Here is a 13,619-nt window from a genome sequence, read left to right on the forward strand (position 1 = left end):
CAATGGAGAAGGAGTCCTAGGAAGCTTTGGGAAGTGCAAGGGGCCCGGAATGACAAATAGTTTGGGTCAGGGGTTAGGACTTAGGGGGCGAGGGATTGGCTTAGTGACCCAAACATAAAAGTCACTTTGTCCCAAGCCTGGGACAGCACCCGGGGGCAGATCAGTGAAGGGCGCGATGGACAGGGGAGCTGGGTCACGTATGGAGAGCCATTTCCAGGTGAGACCAGAAAAGGCAATCATCGTGCTCAAGGTAGCGCAGCCTAACAGCGGCTCCCAGCCAGAGCTCTGTGCCATCCGCTGCCCCGCCCTCCCACCTGGCAGCCTCCAAGCTGCCCCAGGCCCCGGGGACGCAGCACCGGAGGGAGGGGACCGTAAAAGCTTATCAACAGCGTGGAGGAGGCAGCCTGGATCTCAGAGGCTAAGTAACCTGTGTCTAATGTTCACTTAGCAGAGCTCAAGCCTCCGAAATGTCAGTGCTCGCGGTCTGCCCCTGCGGCGGCCGAGGCTGATGAAGCCGGGGAAAGGGAGTCACTCAGTGTTCCTAGAGCTCCGGGCCCCAGGCTGCGGTGTCGGTGGGAGAGTTTTCAGACGCCAGACCAACCTGGCAGTCCAAGCTGGCCGCTCCCCGGAGGAATAAAGAAGCATCTTTTTTGATCTTGGAGAGGCCATTTAGGAGCATGGAGTCCGAGCTGCCCATTTATAGGTGGCGAGCGGAGGAGTCTGGCCATGGGAACACCCCGCCAAGTGACCTCAGAGCCTGGTGTTACCTTGAGCCTCTGCTGCTGCTGGGTGCCCAGGCAACCCGCCCCCAAGGGCAGAGGAGAGGGGTCCTGCCCTCATCCAGCGTCCAGCACCCCCTCCCCCCGTCACCATGGAAATGAGGCCCCAAGACTTTGGGGCCTGCCTCTGCCCTGTCTCCCTGTGCCACCTCAGGAAAATCCTCGACCCCCTGGTCCTCAGTTTCCCCATCTGTCAAGGGGCTAGAAAGCTCTCCAAGACCCCATCCTTCTACATCTCTATCTTCTTCTTTTTTTTTTTTTTTGAGGAAGATTAGCCCTGAGCTAACATCTGCTGCCAATCCTCCTCTTTTTGCTGAGGAAGACTGGCCCTGAGCTAACATCCGTGCCCATCTTCCTCCACTTTATACGTGGGATGCCCACACCACAGCATAGCGTGCCAAGCGGTGCCATGTCCGCACCCGGGATCCGAACCGGCAAACCCCGGGCCGCCAAAGCGGAACGTGTGCACATAACCGCTGCGCCACGGGGCAGGCCCTACATCTCTATCTTCTAAGATACATCCTTCTATTTGTATCTTACAAAGGATGAATAAGGCCACCGCCCCGCCCCCTCTCTTCCCCTGCCCTGCTTTTGCTATTCTCAGCAGCACAGCATCTGATTTTGATCACTGCGGTGACCTACAGCTGTGCCTGTTTCATAGTAGATGCTCAATAAATATTGGCGGCTTTTCAACGCCCAGCAGGTACCCCACCTCTCAGCTGCAGGTCCCTTCCAGACTGACACACCCACCCACCCCCCAGGTTCCGTTTCGTCCCTGCAGACTGCGGTGCACGTGCTGAGATGCCAGTCTGGAGGCCTCTCCTGTTTCTATTCCACCTTCTCCTTTCCGTAGTGCGTGCGTGGGAGCCAGCCGTGTCTTTTTTAGTCCCCCCTGCATGGCTAGGACGGGTGCCAGGGCCTTGGTGGTACAGCCAGTGCTGTCAAGTTGTTTACCGTCTGCCCGTGACTCACCCACAACAGCCCAGAGAAGGCTCTGCCTTGGCTGGGCCCAGACACGGGGAAGCGAGGGAGACCACGGTCTTAAAAGCCCCCTGGGATCCTGGAACGAGGTGTGTGTGTTGAGGGGGCGCGCAAAAGGCTTCCCAGAATAGCCCTGGCACAGGGGAGCAGGCATAGGAATTTGGGGGGCCAAGGATGGGCCAGGATTGAGCTCTGTTCTGTTCGAGCCTGCTGGTTCTTTCATTGTGAGGCCTTTGTCAGGGCCTCACCCTGGGCTGGGAGCCGGGGGCCCTGTGGTAAATCAGCCCAGCTCTTTGCCTTCGGGAGCCTGCAAAGTGGGGCAGAAGGTAGTGGGTATTATGGGCTATAATGGAGGCAGCCGCGGGCTGATGCGGGGGTGCAGCTGAGGTTGTCATTCATTCGGTGGGCTGAGGCTTCACCGAGGAAGGGCTTTCCTGGCAAAAGGAACAGCACGTGCAGAAACACAGAGGCCGTCCTCAAACAACAGCGAGTGGTTGGATGCTGGCCCTGCCCTCCAGCTCGGTGACATTCGGCCTCTCCCTCCGCTCTCCAGTCGTTTAATCTGTAAAAGTGGAGGTGATGTTGCTCACATGGGTCATTAGGGCTCGTCCTAAAAGTTTTCCATGGGCCTCTCCAGCTGATAGGGATTCTGTGGGAGCGAGAGGCGGGTGAGTTGCCCACGGGGCAGGGAGCTGGGCGGCAGTGAGGTCCTGGTGGCTGGGCAGACAGGACAAACAGGGCTGTCTGTTTAGGCAAGGAGGGGAGCCGGGAGTGGGACACTGCCAGCCAATTAGACTGTCTCTCCAGACCCAATGTTTGCTGATGGAATAAGGGAGTCGGGTGTGTCAACAGTGGGGAATGAGGTGGCGCTGAACTACACACACACACACACACACACACACAGGCTGTCCCCGGAGCAAGTCATCAAGAGCATCATGCAGGGCACTGGCTGGCGGGAGCCCAGTAAACCCCATACACCAACACACCCAACACACCCAACACACCCAATATACCCCATATACCCAACACACCCCATATACCCAACACACCCAGCATACCCAATATACCCAACACACCCAATACACCCAATATACCCAATACACCCCGTATACCCAACACACCCAATATACCCAACACACCCCATATACCCAACACACCCAGCACACCCAATATACCCAACACACCCAATACACCCAATATACCCAATACACCCCGTATACCCAACACACCCAATATACCCAACACACCCCATATACCCAACACACCCAGCACACCCAATATACCCAACACACCCAATACACCCAATATACCCAATACACCCCGTATACCCAACACACCCCATATACCCAACACACCCCATATACCCAACACACCCAACACACCCCATATACCCAACACACCCAACACACCCAATATACCCAATACACCCCATATACCCAACACACCCAATATACACCAACACACCCAATACACCCCATATACCCAACACACCCAATATACCCAACACACCCAATACACCCCATATACCCAACACACCCAACACACCCAATATACCCCATATACCCAACACAACCAATACACCCCATATACCCAACACATCCAATACACCCCATATACCCAACATACCCAACACACTATTAATGGAGGTGCTCAGAGCACAGGCCAGACTGGGTCTCCAAGCCCGGTCCCTGGGCTCTGGCTCAGCCTGAGGAAAGGGGAGGGGGCATGGGCATACCCCCTGGGTGGGGAGAGCTCCTAGTGCCAGGTCCTCACATAAGCGCCTCGCTCCCCTGGGGAAATTCCACCGTATGGGTCCCAGTCTTGACTCCGCCACCAACTTGATGGGTGACCCCGGATCAGTCCTCTCCCTCTCTCTGAAAATGAGAGGTGAGGAGGGAGCATGTTAGCGGTTTCCAACAGGAACCCCATCCCGGCTGCGGCCAGAGCCATTCTGCTTTACCCCTTTGCCTGGTTATCCCTTCCTGTGCCGAGCGATTGCTGAGCGCCCACTCCCTGCCAGGGGTCTAGAGTCCAATGGGACAGCTGGGTGTTCCAGCCTCAGTGAGTTTCCCCGTAGAAGGGGAGCCCCAATCCCAGAGGCTGCGCTGGGGCCACAAGTGGCTCTATGGCTCTGTGAGAAGGTTCCAGAGTCACATAAACTGTGGTTCATATCTCAGTGCTACCCCTTGCTGGCCATGTGACCTTACATCACCCTTTGGCATCAGGTCCCTCATCTGTGGCCCTGGGATGAGGGGAAACACCCCACCTGCAAAACCACCTGGCATAAAGCCTTCAAAGGTGCATAGTGAAGGGGGCGGCCTGGTGGCATAGTGGTTAAGTTCGAGTGCTCCGCTCTGGCGACCCAGGGTTTGCACATTCGGATCCTGGGCATGGACCCACACACCGTTCCTCAAGCCATGCTGTGGTGGTGTCCCACATACAAAATAGAGGAAGATTGGCACAGATTTGTTCAGGGCCAATCTTCCTCACCAAAAAAAAAAAAAAAAAAAGGTGCATGGTGTGTGCTCAGTAAGTCACAGTTGCTGCTATTATTACTGACGATCCTGATGGCTCCTCCCAGTTCTAGGAAGGGGCAGCCATGGAGAAAAAGTCCCCTGATCCAGACAGGGATAGGAGACAGGGAATTGAGGACACCAAAGTTGGTGGGCAGCCTGGGGTTGGATGGAGCTAAAAGGTCCAAGGAGGTGATGCCATTGCCCTTCATCCCTCTCCACTGCACCCCATCCACACCCCAAAGAAGTCAGCAGTTCACTTGGCCTCTCACAGACTCCCACACACGCAGCAGCCCCAGGCCTCCTGTCGGAAAAACACTTTCACCACTGGGTCTGGTCGGCTGGAGAAGGAGGGAGGGAACCAGACAGCCATTCCATCATGTGGATGGAAACACTGTCATTCGACCGTGGAAACAAGTCCTTTAACGACCATGAGGGGCCAGGAAGAGACCCTAGGCCTCTTGAGTGCCCAGCCTGGACCCGTGCCCCCTTTGTGGGGAGCAGAGCGCCCTAACACCAGGCCAGGTGTGCCTTGGCTGCCCCCAGGGGGCCTAACCACCCTGGGCACACCCTCTGCGGAGCCTGACTCCTCAGGGGAAGCAGATGGCGCCAGGCCTGCCCAGAACCGCCTGTCCTGGAGCCCAGCTGCCGCACAGATGTGAGCTGGGGGGAGGGGGATGGGGGTGAGGAAGGCAGCCGGGCCTGAGTCACCTGTCAGCCCCGGCGTGGTAATGAGCAGATTAGAGTTATTACAGCCGAGTGACTCGGCACGCACTCGCTCACCCGGGCAACCGCCAGCGAAGAGCTGATTGCACGCGGCTGCCACGCCAGGCCCGCCTTGCCCCTGGCCTCCCACCGCCCGTGGCTCGGAGGCAGCCTCTGTGGGCTTCACAGGCCTCACTGGAGCCTCTGGGACGTGCCCGTCACCCGTGGCCCAGACATTACCCCTTCCCCCTTGTCCTGGGCTTGGCAGGGTGGACCCCGGAGCCCCACACGACAAGTGGACACAGTGACCCCTGCCTGCCCAGGGAAACTGATATAAAGTCCCTCCGTCCACTGGAGCAAGGACAGGGTGTGGCGGGGACCCAGCCCGCAGATCCAGTCCTTGCCTGTCTGGTCTCCTACCTGGGGTCTGAAAACAGTGGGGGCCACCTCGATCTGGGTCAGGCACCCCTCGAGCTACAGTGAGGGCAGCTCCTCCCTTCCCGCTGGGCTTTGTGTCTTCCCATCTGCTTCACCCCCAGAGCAGGAACACAGAACCAACATGTCACATTGCTCAGGGCTGAGTAGCAGGGTGACAGTAATAATAACAAAGAACAGCTGAGACCTAGTGTGGACTAAGTTCCAACAGGCTCCACTCTAAGTGCTGGACAGGTGTAATTCACTTTGTCTTCACAACAGCCCTGGGAGGTATAGTATCGTCATCCCAGTTTCATGGACGAGATGGCTTAGGCCCAGAGGGGTTAAGTAACTGGCCCAAAGTCACACAGCTGGTGAGCAATACAGCTGGGCTCCAGTCCAAGCATCCTTACTCCGGAAGCTTCTCTTTCAACTATCGCATTCTGCTTGTCACTGTCCCTGCCCAGGGCCTCTCTGCCGGAGTGTGGGACCCACTGCTGCCCTCCTCATTGCCTCTGGGAATCATCTTCCGGAAAGACACTTCTCCTCGTGCCTGTTGCCCAATCAAGACCCTTCCGTGGCGCCCCACTGCTCACTAAACAGGCTTCTATCCTGGCATTCAAACCCCATCCTTTCTGAGCGGCCTTCTGGCCTCCCTCCACTCCCCACGCTCGTCCCACACACTGTCGAGACTCGGCTCGCATCTCGCTCTTCTTGTCCGCTTTCTGGACGTTCCCCCTATGGTTTTGTGTGGGCTGTGCCCTCTTCCTGGAATGCTCATTCCCATAGGTGGCTCAGTGCCATGTGGCCTGAGTGCCTGAGCTGACCCGGGGCATACAAGCCTCTACAGAGGCGGGAGGAGGCAGTGGCGGGAGGCAGATCCGAGGCCAGGGGCTTTGGGAACAGGTGTGTGACTTCAGGGCAAGTCACCATCTCTGCGAGCCTCAGTTTCTGCAAAGTGGGAATATTCATCCCGGCTTCTCCCGAGGTTTAGTGATGATGGATGTGAAGGTCCTGGCACACAGTAGGTCCAGAACCACGTGACAGGTGTAAGGAGACCCCTCCTTCATTTGTGAAGTCCATTGAAGACCCTCTGGTGTTGGCATTGCAGGGAAAGCCGTGGCCTGGGACCCTTGTCCCAGACAGCCACTACCCTCAGGGCCTCTCTGCTCTGGTCCCACCACTAACAACAGGGCCGGGAAGAAGGCCCTGTAAGGCGGCAGCCCCAGTGACCCGTCCCGGCGGAGGGCCCTCCGCCCACCTCTGGAGCCCAGCACCAGCCATCCCGCTCTCCGCGAGCAGGTGGGCGGCACCCTCCCTCCTCCACATAGCTGCCGCCTCAGAGAGTCAGAATCCAGGGAGACCGTCTCCTGGCAGCCGAGCTCCCGCCACCCGCCCCGTACGGGTGTCTGTGATGCTGCCACACCCGGGGGCCGCAGGCGCTCCGGCATCAGGGCTCACTAGACCCTGGGAGAGTGGCAGGGGGTCCGGCCAGGGAGGCTGGAGACGTGGCCAGGTCCAGGTGCCTGCTTGCCAGGAGGCGGGTGCCAGCACGGCACACCCCCCAGGGAGTTTGGGCAGGCCAGACGGCCATCCCGGCTGAGGGAAAGTACCTGGCACAGGTCCACAGCGGGTGCTAGTGGGTGGGGAGAACCTTTCCTTGGTGGGATGCTGAACATTTTGGGTACCAGCAGGGCCAGAATCCCTGGCGGAAGGGGTGCGCATTTGACAAGGCTGTTGGGAGGATATAGAATGTTCCATCCTTCTTCACTTGAGAGGCAGTGGTGACTTCAGCCCCAGGACCCTCCTGTGCCGGTTCACACCCACCCACTCCTCCCCCTTGGCACACCGGCTCTGTGCCAGCCTCGGCTGGACGGGGGCAGGAAGTAATAATAGGTAATAATTTACATTTATATTTTGAACGGGCAATGCGTTCACGTGATTCAAAATTCAAAATTCAAAAAGGACATATTACAAAGAGGTCCCTCCACCCCCCCGCCCCCGGCCACCCAGCAGAGAGCAGCATTGTCGTCAGTTCTCGTGCGTCTTCCAGAGATGTTCTGTGTATAAACCATCACCTTCATACGTGGTCTCATTTGTTATCCTTTTAAAATGTGTACGCATTCTGCTCTGTACCTGGCTTTCTTCCCTTAAAACGATATCTCGGCTGTTGTCGTATGTCAGTTGAAAAACAGTTCCTCATTCTTATTTTATGGCTGCGTATTGGTGCCTTCTATGGAGGGACCACAAATTATTTAACTGATCCCCTCTTGTTGCACATTTAGGTTGTTTCCAGTCTTTGGCGGTCACATTAAGCATGGCCGTAAATAACCTCGCCCGTATGCCGTTTCAAAGGCGTGCTAGCAAACCTGCAGAGAGATCCCCACCAGCCGAGTGGCTGGGTCGGACGTGTCTACGTGCAGCCGCAAAGGGATGGAGAGGGTCCACCTGCCCCCGCCAAGGTGGCACATGCTCCATTCCCATGAACCATGCATTTGCGTATTCTCCCGTAGTTTTGCCAGCACAGTGTTGTTTTTTGTGGTTGTTGTTTTTAAAGATTGGCACCTAAGCTAACCGCTGTTGCCAATCTTCTTTTTTTTTTTCTGCTTTTTCTCCCCAAACCCGCCCCCCCCCCCGGTACATAGTTGTATATTTTAGTTTGAGTCCTTCTAGCTGTGGCATGTGGGACGCCCCCTCAGCATGGCCTGACGAGCGGTGCTGTGTCTGTGCCCAGGATCCGAACTGGGAAACCCTGGGCCGTTGAAGCAGAGTGCGTGAACTTAACCACTCGGCCATGGGCCCGGCCCCCACCAGCACAGTGTTTTACCAAACTCTGTGAGCTTTGCCAGTCTGATATTTGAATAATGGTATGTCAGCATGGTTAGAAATTTTAAAACAGCAATTATATTGGTGGCTGTTTACTGAGCAGGAAGGCATGGTGCCAAGCACGTTACACGTGACATCAGGCTCATTTCTCACAAAGAATCGCTGGAAGCAGACAGCAGTTGTGCCATTTTATACAGGAGAAGCCCAGAGAGGTTAGGTTACTTCCTTACGGTCCCACAGCCTTGAAGAGGCAGAGTGGAGGTTTGAACCCAGATTGTCTGCCTGGAGTCCATGCTCCTCCCTCATTTCTGGCTGCCAGTGATGGGCTGCTGAAGATTCCCCAGGCATGGGGACCATCCCCTCCTTGCCCTCTGCAACCCTACCCGGGCTCTGGGCCCACCCAGGGACATTGCGCCCCAGGAGTGGGTGATGGATGGAGACTTGCTCCCCTCCAGCCCTGCCTGAGGGTGGGGGGGTCCCTGAGAAGGACTCCCACAGTCCCAGCTCTGCCCTCTCAGGGTGGAGGCTCGGCGGGAGGTGGGCTCCGCTGGTCTTAAGTGCCAGGCAGGCTGGCATCCCGGAGGGCAGAGCCCACACCAGCTCCCCACCCGGCACTCACAGGGGTTCAGTTCCCATGAGCAACTTCCGCAGGCTGCTCCCCTTGGCCTCTCCCCCTCCAGAGCCCTCCCCAGGCGACCCCCAGCGGCCCACCCACATTTAGTGCTGGGTCCCTCGGGCCTGACCCCCGTGTCCATGCCCCCAGATCTCTCTGGCACAACCAACAACCAACTGGTGAGAGTTTCTAGGTTCTCCTGTTGTGTCCAGAGGTCTGGGAGGAGGGTCCCAAGCCCAGAGTCAGGAGTCCACCTCACTGTGTGGCCCTGGGCTGGTCCCTCTGCCTCCTCTGGCCCTCGCCTCACCCACGGCCTGCAAAAACTGTCAGGTGCCTCCTCCATCTGCCAGCTCTTCCGGGGCTTGCCTCTGTCCCAAGGTGGCTGAGAGTCCAGCTGCCAGAAGGGGCTGTTCCCCCTTGTCCCACCCACCAAGCGGCACTTGGAGACTGTGGGGCCCTTCCCGACTAGGCCTTTTTGCCTGCTCCCCTCCCCCCAGGCCTCAAATGGCCCAACAACAATGCCGAACTCTGATCCCGGCCTGTCCAGCACGGGCGGGGCAGAAAGTTCTGTCAACAGCGGCAGAAACTCCTTAACGGAATGTCAATAGGATTAAAGGCTCTGATGGCCCAGGAGCGGAGTGTGACGTGATGTGACATGATGGACAGTGGGGGAGGGCTCCCTGGGGCAAGGGCATGTGTGTGAGAGACAGAGAGAGAGAGAAAGAGCGAGTGAGAATGAGCAAGTTTGCAAATGAAGGTTGAGCACTGAGAAGCTTTCTGAGGAGGCTGTAGACGGGGTCCCCAGGGACTCAGAATGGCAGCTTTGTCACTCAGGCAAAGATGAGCTGTACCAAGCACCCACAGGGTGTTAAGCACCACCCTGGAGTTGCCGGTGGAAGGTGGGAGCTGGGAGGCAAAGAGAAAAGGAGATCGACTCAACCCTTTGTGTTCCAGACACACGGGGAATTGGGCAGGGGCCAACTTAGAAAGATCCCAGACCGAGGCCCTTGGGTCACTGCCAAGTCTGAGGCCCAGAGAGGTTAGGTGAAGGTCTCAAGGTCACTCAGCAAGCCAGGCACAGATCTGGTCCAGAGCCAGGACTTCTGGCCCAGTGCTCACTGTACAGACCATGTACTGCATAGCTAAATGGGACACACACACACACACACACACAGACTCACGGTGCAAGGTGTGGAGGACACCTTTCTAGGTCTGCTAGGCTAAGCAATTTGAGCGAAGGCAGCCAGGAACGGTGGAGGCTGCGTAAAGATTAGAGTCATGCTCCCTGTGTGTATGAGATGATGGGCGTGTGGGTTGAGTCCTAGCTCCACCATTCTGTGGCTGTGTGATCTGGTCAGGGGCCTTTGTTCTTTGAACCTCAGTTTCCTCTCCTGGGACAGCAGGATGTTAGGAGGTTTTAAAGGAAAGCCCCCGGCCCTTGGCAGAGCTCCAAGATTCTGCCTTCCCTTCCTCTCACCCCGGACACGTGGGAAGACCAGGCAAGTCTCATTGATTGGAATCGGCCCTGGAAAGAATCTGAGTGAAGCCGGCTAGAAAAGAGGATGGTTGGTGCTCAGTTGTTCTTGCCGTGTCTGGCCCCTGGGATCTTTCAGCCAGGAAGCCAGGAGAGCTGATGGTGGAAGTACCAGGCCAACAGCCTGGGTCCAGCAGGATGGGCCCCACGCAGCCAGCCAGCCCCGCCCCCCATGTACCCCCCAGGGCCTGCCTTGGGGAGACGCCCGCAGCAGTGGGGAGTCCCAGAGCCACTCAGTTCCCGTCAGGGTCCAGACATCTGCTGTGCCCATGCTGCCCAGGCTGCTGGCTGGCATACAGGCAGGCAGGCAGGCTGGCCAGCGGGCACTCAGGAGTGTAAATTCCACATTTGCATCACGGATGCTCCCGGCCCCAAGGGCCGCTGACCTTTACAGCTGCTGCCTCGGTCCTTCTTCCCCTTCCAGGCCTCCAGGCGCAGCCAGGCTGGCCACTGGCTTCTGGAGCCTTGTAGAGCAGCAGGAGGGGCGGTGGGCTGGGGGGTGGCCAGGGGCCGCTGGGCGGGAGGCCCGGGAGGTGGGCCCTACAGAGACCAGCATGCCCTCCCCTCTTCAAACAGGCAGGGGGAGCCCACTGTCTCCTGACTCACCGTCAGCTGCCCACCCCCCCCCCACAAGCCAGGATCCCCTCCGTCCCTCTCTGTGAGTCATTGCCTGACGCACAGGCAGCCTGGGCCCCCGGATTAGCAATGTCACCGAGATATCAGTCACCCCCGGCTGCCTGTGACGTCTCCCCGGGGATTGCCCCGTCTGTGCTGAGTGGCAGCGATGCTGAGCATGCTGTCAGCTTTTCTGGGCTCAGCAGTCAGGCGTGCCCCCCTGAGGGGCGGAACCCCTCCCCTGCCCACCACTACCCGCTCCCAGCCCCGGGGGACTCTTGTCACGGGTGGTTTGGTCAACCAGCTGGCTGGGCAAATTCCCCAAGATGCCTCTAAATTAAAATCCATCTGCAGGCCTCCAGGAGAGCAGGCTCTGCTCTGGGCCTCAGGAACCCAGAGATGGGGACACTGAGTTCTGCCCCCGGGGACCCACAATTGGAAGATCCCATTTATTCATTTTTATTGTCCATCCCCAGATAGCTCCTGGGTCAGCTGCTGGGGATGCTTTGATGCGTGTTATGGGTTGAACTGTGTCCCCCCCAGAGGGAGGATACGCTCAGGTCCTAACCCCCAGTGCCTCAGAATATGACCTTGTTTGGAAGTAGGGTCATCACAGATGTAATCAGGTTAAGATGAGCTCATTCCAAAGTAGGGTGACCTTTAGTCCGATATGAGTGGTGTCCTTATAAGAAGGGGGAGGACGGCCATGTGAAGATGCAGACACGAGCAGAGAGCGCCATGTGACAGAGGCGATGACTCGTCTCCAAGCCCAGGAACACCACGGACCGCCAGCAACCACGAGAAGCTGGGGAGATGCAAAGCAAGATTCTCCCCGACAATTTTCAGTGGCAGCAGGGCCCTGCTGACACCTGGATTTCAGACTTTCAGCCTCCAGAACTGCGAGATGATACATTTTCGTGGTTGTAAGCCACCCAATTTGTGGTACTTTGTTACAGCAGCCCTGAGAAATGAACACAAGGAGGGACGCGTCCTAGGCGCTGGAGCTTACAGTGTAGCAAGGGGAAACAGGACTCGTGAAGCAAGTAACAAACAGACACATCCTCACAAGCCAGGGCACTCGGGTCATCGCGGCTGAGCTGTCTGAGATTCATGCCCTGCCCAGCACTGTCACAGACTGGAGGTAACTCATTTCGTCCCCACGCCAAAACTATGAACCAGGCGCTCTTAAGATGTCCGTTTTACAGATGGGGAAGCTGAGGCATAGAAAGGTTGATGAATTGCCCGAGGTCTCACGGCTGGTATGGGGCAGGGAAAGGATCCACTTGGTTCTGGATCCCACCCACTTAACCACAGCAGATGGGAAAATAAAGGATACACGGCGGGGCAGGGGAACCATTTAGAAAGAGAACTAAGGATCCTTTTAAACACAACTGGGACTATGTGCCCTCCCCTTGCTCAGACCTTCAAGAGCTCCCGTTTTCAAAGTCCAGATTCCACTAGCTGCTCCTCACTCAGCTGTCCAACAGCAGGAAGCCGGAACACGTGGAGGCTGAGAGCACGGACTCGACTCGGAAGGGAGGCAGCTGTGAGCTCGAATCCCTCTGGTTCTGCCACTTAGCAGCCGTGTGACATCTGAGCCTCAGCCCCTTCGCCTGTAAAAGGGGAGCGGGAAGGGGACCCCAAGGTTGCTGGAGGGGTTCATGAAATAGAGTGAGAAGCACCCCCTCACAGCACACGCTGCGTAAGTTGTCCTCATCCTGTGCCTCTGGCTGCCCCTCACTGGAAGCTGCAGCAAACCTGACCCTGACGCGCTGGCAGTCCCCATGCCTCTGCTCGTGCTGTCCCCTCTGCCAGGGATGGCTTTCCCTCCCTTCTTTGCATCCTCTAACTTGAAGCTCCCCTGCCCTGTCCCCGCTTCCCCATCTGGGGAAGGTGTCCCCCAGCAAGGACATCTCTCGGGGAACCTGGAGACTCATCAACAAGAGAAGTCCCATGTGTTAGCTCTCTCTGTCCCTGGGGCAGGCATCTAGGCCCCATCTTGCCTCAGTTTACCCATCCTGACAGTGCTGTGGCACCTGGCATCCTTGCTCTGCCCCTGGTCCCAGCGTCCTCCCTCACTTGTCCATCTGCCTACCAGCTGGCCCCCCATCACCCCATTCTCCACCGGCTGCCCTGCCGCCCCCTGTCTGCCAAGTGTCCTCCTCAGCAGGGGGTGGAGAGGAGGGCCCGCCCCTCTCCTCAGCTGACAGGCAGATTATATGGCTGTCTTGCCCAGAAAAGAGTGGGTGACAAGGGTAATTATCTGCCTGCCATTTAGCCACCCCGGGGAGCTGGCTCTGCCCTTGGGGTTTGGTGACAGTGGGAAGGCCTCCTTCATGTCCCACTATAGCCAATGTCTCCCCCGCTTCTGAAGGATTCTGGGTGCTGAAGCCCTGGTGGCCCCCAGCTCCTGAGTCCGCTCCTTTAGGGGGCTTGTCAATCAAGAAATCATATCATGTTGTGGGGGGAGTAGAAGGCCTGGGTTCCAGTCCTCCCCTGCTTTGCTGTGTGACCTTGGGTGAGTCACTTCTTCTCTCTAAACCCTGGTGCTGTAATATGCAAATAGGAGAGGGTGAGCTCCAAGCCCCCTCCATCGTGTGACTGTGGCAAACACTGCTGATCCCACCCAATACCCATCC

The sequence above is a fragment of the Equus asinus genome, chromosome 17 (genome assembly GCF_041296235.1).
Source record: "Equus asinus isolate D_3611 breed Donkey chromosome 17, EquAss-T2T_v2, whole genome shotgun sequence".
In the NCBI taxonomy this organism is placed as follows: domain Eukaryota; kingdom Metazoa; phylum Chordata; class Mammalia; order Perissodactyla; family Equidae; genus Equus; species Equus asinus.